Below are 6961 nucleotides of genomic sequence, written 5' to 3'. Positions count from 1 at the left end.
AAGTCCGCATCTTGTACAGCAATTAACCACTAAGAAGAATATATGCAGTGTATTATTTGTTGAAACTGTACTTCCGATTTGTTTTGAAACTGTCTCATTGCTGTTTATCAATAAAACTGTAGAAAAAAAATAAAAGAGCAGAATATATTTATTGGGTGAAAGAAAGCTTCTGTCTGAGGGGATAGAAGGAGACCTGAGTGGGTTGTTGAGGAATCTGCCATTTCTAGGGATTTTTATAGAACAAAACCATGAGATGAGGTGGGTCTAAAATGGAAAACACGGGAACTCCTGCACGAGGTGGAACAAAACTATGGTCAACCAATAAAACCACAAGCACAATTGCTCAGGTAAAATTGATTAAATCAGAATCAAATGGGGAAGTGAGTCAAAAGGGTAAACAAATGCAGCCACATACTTCTCTAGGGATGGGCATCAGGGATTGATATTCCAAATAGATATCAATCACCTTGAAAGAGCCAAGAGTCACTAACCCAACTTCCAACAGGAAGAGCCTCTGTTCTTCATTCATGCCTGCTTGCTGTGTTTCATCTTCTCTTTTTAATGTATTTATTTTTTTTTTAATTTCATCTTTTAAGTCCAACAGGGGAGAGAGAATTTATAGAATTCCAAAGCAGGTAACCACTAAGAAGAATATATGCAGTGTGTTATTTGTTGAATCTGTACTTCCGATTTGATTTGAAACTGTCTCATTGCTATCTGTTTATCAATAAAATTTTGAAAAAAAAAATTCCAAAGCAGGACCACCAGGGCTAAATCTACCAAGCTTACCTAAGGTTCCAAGTTCTTCCCTAAATTAATGTCTCTGATCAGAACAATTAGAAATAGGACTAGCTTACCACAAAATACATGGGCTATGTATAGAAAGAATACAAATGCAAATAAGAGTCTAGGAATTGTTATTTTTGTATATATTGCTAAATTGCACCCTCAAAATGTCGCATAGAGTGGGCATGATGGTGCATGCCTGTGACCTCAGCAGTCAGGAACTTGAGGCAGGAGGATCACCACAAGTTCAGGCCAATTTAGGCTACATAGTAAGTTCAAGGCCATCCTGAACTGTATAGTGTTACTTTGTCTCAAAAAAACCAAAACAGGGCTGGAGAGATAGCTCAGCCATCCAAGCGCCTGCCTGGCAAGTGCAAGGACTCAGGTTTGATCTCCTGTATCACATGCCGTGCAGGCCCAGGAACCCTGGGTGTACCTGGCTGACCACTGAAATTGGGCGTGGTATCACACATCTATAATCCCAGCACTGGGGATACTGAGACAGGAGGATTACTATGAATCCAAGCTTCATAGCAAGACCCTGTACCAAATAAATATACACTAAAAAAATTAAATAAAATTTTTTAGAAAAAGAATAGAACTATCACTGAGTTGGATTGGTCCCAGGACCTTGAAAGAAATAAAATCCAGTTCCTGCTCTGATGGAGCTAACAGAGAAATGAGGGAGAAAGATTTATAAAAAGATAATTTCAGAAAAAAATTAAATGCCATGGCTTATTAAGAATAGATTTCCGAAAAAAAGAAGAAGAGGTTTTCAAATAGAAGGGGATAAGGGAAGTGGTACCTAATTTACACACTTGCTCATTCATTCATTCATTCATTCTCTAGGATGTAAGTCCAACGAGGTCAGACTGTTTTTATTCATTGTTGCATGCTCAAGACTAGTATAGTACAGGGATATTTTAAGAGCTTCATAAATATACTCATTGACTAAATTAATGCATGCTTATTATGTGCTGGACACTGTATTAAGCACTTGGGATGCATGGGGGATAATGCTAGCACTAGAAGGATCAAGGATTTCTAGGTACAGTATCTGTCTTAAGCAATTGGGTAGACCATAGTGCCATTAACTGAGATGTGCAGATGCCTAAGAGTGGGAATGGAGGGAAATTTGAGGGAGGCAACAATCAAAGCGTTTTATTTGGCACATAATAAGTTTGAGGTATTTGGGGGGCACAATAATAGAAGGATCAAGCAGGCAGTTGGATTTCTGGATCTGGAGTTCAGAGATGCTATCTGGCCTACATATATAGATTCAGGAGTTAGCAACATAAGAAAAATCTTTAAATCCATAGCATTACATGAAATATCTAAGGAGAGAGTAGAGAGGAGAAATAGAAGGGGGAATCCATGAGAAATAACATCATATAAAGGTTGACAGAAGAGATGTCAAGAGACACTGAGAAAGTAATGAAACAGAAGGAGAACTAGGAGAATGTGGTGTTGTGGAGGACAAAAGAAAACTGTCTCAGAAAGGAGTGAATGATCAACAGGTGGAATGTTCCTAAGAGGTCAGGTTAGATAAGAACTGTAACAACATGCCCATCCAATTTAATAAGGGAGCTAATTGGTGACCTTAACAGAAGCAGCTTCAGTGGAGTGATGGGAAGTGAAGGACCTAATTTTACTGGGGTAAATAGTGACTGTAAGAGAGGAGTTGGAAAAATATGTAGACAATTTTTCAAATTTGGCCATGAAGGACAATAAAGAAATGGAATAGTAGTAATTATTCATGGAATGAGGACAACAGAGAAGGCATCTCAGGCAGAAAAAACAACATGTTCATAACAGAGGCTAGAAATTTTATGGAGACCTTAGGGAACTAATAAATTCCAAAACTGATAGAGCACAGTTAAAAACAGGTGATGTTAGATAAATGAAATTGGGCAATAAGGCTTATGGAGGGCCCTGCATGCCACAGTAATATACTTGGAACATCATGTGAAAGGAATGGAAAGACATTGAAAAGTTTTAAGACAAGGACTGATATTTTATAGAAAAATAAATCGGGGAACAATGTGAAGCATGCATTGCAGTGGGGGTAAAGGAGACAAGATGATCAGTGAGATGATTGTTGCAATAATACAGATCAGAAATTCTGGTGCCTGGACTAGGTCAATGGTTGTAGGAATGGAACTGAGCAAAATATGTAGAAGGTAAATTCCTCAAAGCTTGTCATTGAGAATGAAGGGGACAGAACATCTCTCAGAATTCTAGCATGAATAACTCTGTGGATAGTGGTACTGTGTACTCCATATAGCCCCTGGCAGCTAGCAATCTACTTTGTGTTTCTATTAATTTGCCTACTATGAACATTTCAGCTAAATGGAATTATGCAATATGTGGCCTTTCATTTTTGACTTCTTTTCATGGTTTATCCATGTTGAGTGTATAAGCACATGTTTTGTTTTTATGGCTGTATAATATCCTGTACATATTTAGCACATTTTGTTTATCCATTCATCAGTTGGTGGACACTTGTGGTAATAATGACTAATGCTACTGCGAACATTCATATACAAGTTTTCATGCGAGAATATATTTTCAGTTCTCTTGGGTATAGATCCAAGAATGGAATATCTATGGTATATAGTAACTCTATAATTAATACTTTGAGGAACCAACAAGCTGTTTACAATGTAGCTCCACCATTTTGTAGTCTAATCAGCAATATATGAAGGTTCTGATTTCTATGCATCCCGTGAGCATTATTAAATCTGTATTTCTTATAGTCATTAGAATAGGTGTGACATGATGTCATCATGGTTTTAATTTGCATTTCCCTAATGTGTTCATTGATCAATCAGTATAAATTTAATTGGACTAGGACTAACCAAATAGCTGGTAAAAAATATATTTCTAATTGTGTCTTTTAGAGTTATTCTGAAAGAAATTAGCATTCAAATTCAGAGGCTGCGTAAAGAAGATCCATCCTCATCAAGTTGAGAGGCATCATCTAATCCACTGACTACCCAAGTAGAATGAAAACGTGGAGGAAGAAACAACTTGCTGCCTCTAGATATGCAAGAACATCCATCTTCTCCTGCCTTTGGACATCAGTGGTCCTAATTCTCAGGCCTTTGCATTTGGGCTTGACTATACCGTAGGCTTTCTTGGTTCTTCATTGGTTCAGGGGCTTACAGATGGCAAGATGTGGAACTTCTTGGCCTGCATAATCATGTGAGCCAATCCCTAGAATCAGTCTTGCTCACAGAGACAGATAAATAGACGATGGCTAGCCAGCTAGCCAACTAGCCAGATAGATAAATGTCATTTATCCTTGTCGGATATAATATTTTCAAAATTCTCTCCCATCCTGTAGTTTGTCCATGTTTACTTTCTTGATTATTACCTTTAAAGCATAACATTTTATTTATTTATTTATTTATTTACTTTGGGGATATTTTAGGGAAGGGTCATCAGGGTGTTCAGGGTCTCACTACTAGATCAGACTTGTAGTGATCCTCCTGTTTACAGCCTCCCAAGAGCTGGGATTACAGGTGCACGCCACCACGCCCAGTCTCAATTGCCCTCTCAATGCAGCCCAGGGGTGGGGCCAGGACAGCAGGCCTGGGGATCCAAACCCAGGCCTCTGTGCCTACTTGCAGGTGCTTTAATCCACTGACCTATTTGGCCAGTCCTAACATTTTTAAATTTGATGATGCCAAAATCATTTTTTTTCATTTGTCACTTGTATTTTTAGTGTTATACTAAAAATCCATTGCCTAATTCAAGTAAACAAGATTAATGTCCGTTTTCTCCCATGAGTTTTATAGTTTAACTCATATTTACATATTTGTTAGATTTTGAAATATATTTCATGCAGCTATTATAAGGTAGGGGTCTAAATTGATTCTTTAAATGTGAATGTACAGTTATTTCAATGTAATTTGTTGAAAATACTACTCCGTTCCACCACTGAATGGTTTGGGTACTTTTACCAAAATCAGTTCACTATAAATATGAGTTTTATTTCTGGATTCTCAATTCTATTTCATTGACCTATGTATCTATTCTTACACAATCTTAATTAGTTGATTACTGTAACTTTGTAGATAAGTTTCAAAACTGGCTAAGTATGAGTCCTCCATCTTTGTTTTTTTCAAGATTATTTTAGTAACTCTGGTCCTTTGCATTCCCATATGAATTTTAGGATTGGCTTATCAATTTCTATTTTTAACAAGCAGCTGAGATTTTTGCAAGGGTTTCATCGGATCTGCAGGTTGTTTTGGGAATTATTGCCATCTTAACAATACAATTCATTCCAAACAGGAATGTATAAGGGTTCTAATTTCTATACATCATCTCCAGAATCCTCTCTACTACATGAAAATGGTGTGATTTTTTTCATTTACTTTGGTCAATGATGCTATGTGATTGTCAGTGTACAAATATTGAAATTGGTTTGTTAAATTTATTCCTAAACATTTTACTTTTCTGAAATCTATTATAAATGGAATTATTACACATGTTTAACTTCTGTATTATTTCTTTGGTGTAAGAAACTGAAAGTGTAAATAAGCACCAAAATGTATAATAGATATTGGGAAACTGGAAGAAAATCTTCAAATAAGAAAGGGACCAAGGAAGGGGGAAGGGAAAAAGAAGAAAGGGATAGAACAAAAAGAGAATGGAAGAAAACAACGAGAATAAAACTTTTGCAAATAAAGAGAAGAAGGGTTGAAGGGAGGGTAAAGAGATGGAAAAAAAGAAAAAGAAAGATAGATCATGTACAGGTACAAATTCCCTATGATGAATATGATCATTATGTTTATGTAAAATGTACCAATAAAAAACATTTTCTCAATTTAATTTTCAGAATATACATTGCAAGAGTACAGTTGATTTTGGTCTATTTTATTATGTGATTACACTGAACTCATTTATTAGCTTTAATTGTTTTTTCATGGTTTCTGTAGGATTTTTATGCATACAAGATCATGTCAAGAGGTTCTACAATCTGAGGTACAGGATCTCAGGATAAATCCTGAGGGGATTTCACTGACCTTAGACCCAAAAGCTACAACTCTTGCTGCATAGGTCTTGCTCTATCTTGGTCTTAACCATCCAGCAGAAAAGTATAAAAATGAAGTATAAGAAGTAAAGCCATGCTGTTATGTTGAGCTGTAGGGGACTCAGGTCAACAATTTCTGACATTGCCCGTGAAGTGGAAGACCCAATACTATGATGGCTACTGAACTCTTTTAGAATATTTTGCTGAGTTTATACACCTATAATATTCAAATAACAGAACTGAACAAAAAAGGGGAATACAGATGAATGTTCATTTTTTATCTGTGTATTCAAAGTGGTTAGGATAGATGTATAGTTACATTCTCTTAATGAATAGAGGGATTTGTTCTAATGGTGTTTGTAAATAGGATATCAAGTCCGCATCTTATACAGCAATTAACCACTAGGAAGAATGCATGGAATGTGTTAATTATTGAAACTGTCCTACCAATTTGGTTTGAAACTGTCTCATTACTATTGTTTCTCAATGAAATTATGGAAAAAATTTTTTAAAATTAAAAAAAAGATCATGTCAGTCACAAATGGACATAGATTTACATCTTTTCCAATATGGATGTCATTCATTTATTTTTCTTGCCTAACTACCCTGGCTAGGATATCAGAGTCATCCTGAATAGAAATGATGACAGTGGACATCTTATTGCCTTGTTCCTGATATTATGGAAAAATATTCAGTCTTTCACCACTAGATAAGATGCTAATGTTTTTGTTGTAGTTTCTCTTCTGCTTTGTTTTTGGAAGATGTGCTTTTTGTGGTTAAGGAAGTACACTTCTATTCCTACTTTTTAACATAAAAGATGTTTAGTTTCATCAAATGCTTATCTTTCCCTTCTTGAGGTGATCATGTTATTTTTCCTTTATTGTACTAATGTATTATGTTATGTTGATTGATCTTTTAAAATGTATTTAGTACAGGGACTACAGGGTCTCACTACACAGATCAGACTCATAGTGATCCTCCTGTTTTCAGCTTCCTAAGTGCTGGGATTTACAGGTGCATGCCACCAAGCCCAGTCTCAGTCCCCTTCTCAGTGTGCCCCAAGGGACGGGCCCAGTACAACACCCCAGTCCCTGAGCCTGTCTAAGCAGGCACTTTAGTCTGCTGAACTATTTGGCC

The sequence above is a fragment of the Octodon degus genome, unplaced genomic scaffold, assembly GCF_000260255.1.
Source record: "Octodon degus isolate 3935 unplaced genomic scaffold, OctDeg1.0 scaffold00319, whole genome shotgun sequence".
Taxonomy (NCBI): domain Eukaryota; kingdom Metazoa; phylum Chordata; class Mammalia; order Rodentia; family Octodontidae; genus Octodon; species Octodon degus.
The sequence above is the reverse complement of the archived record's forward strand: the minus strand, read 5'-3'. Positions refer to the sequence as shown.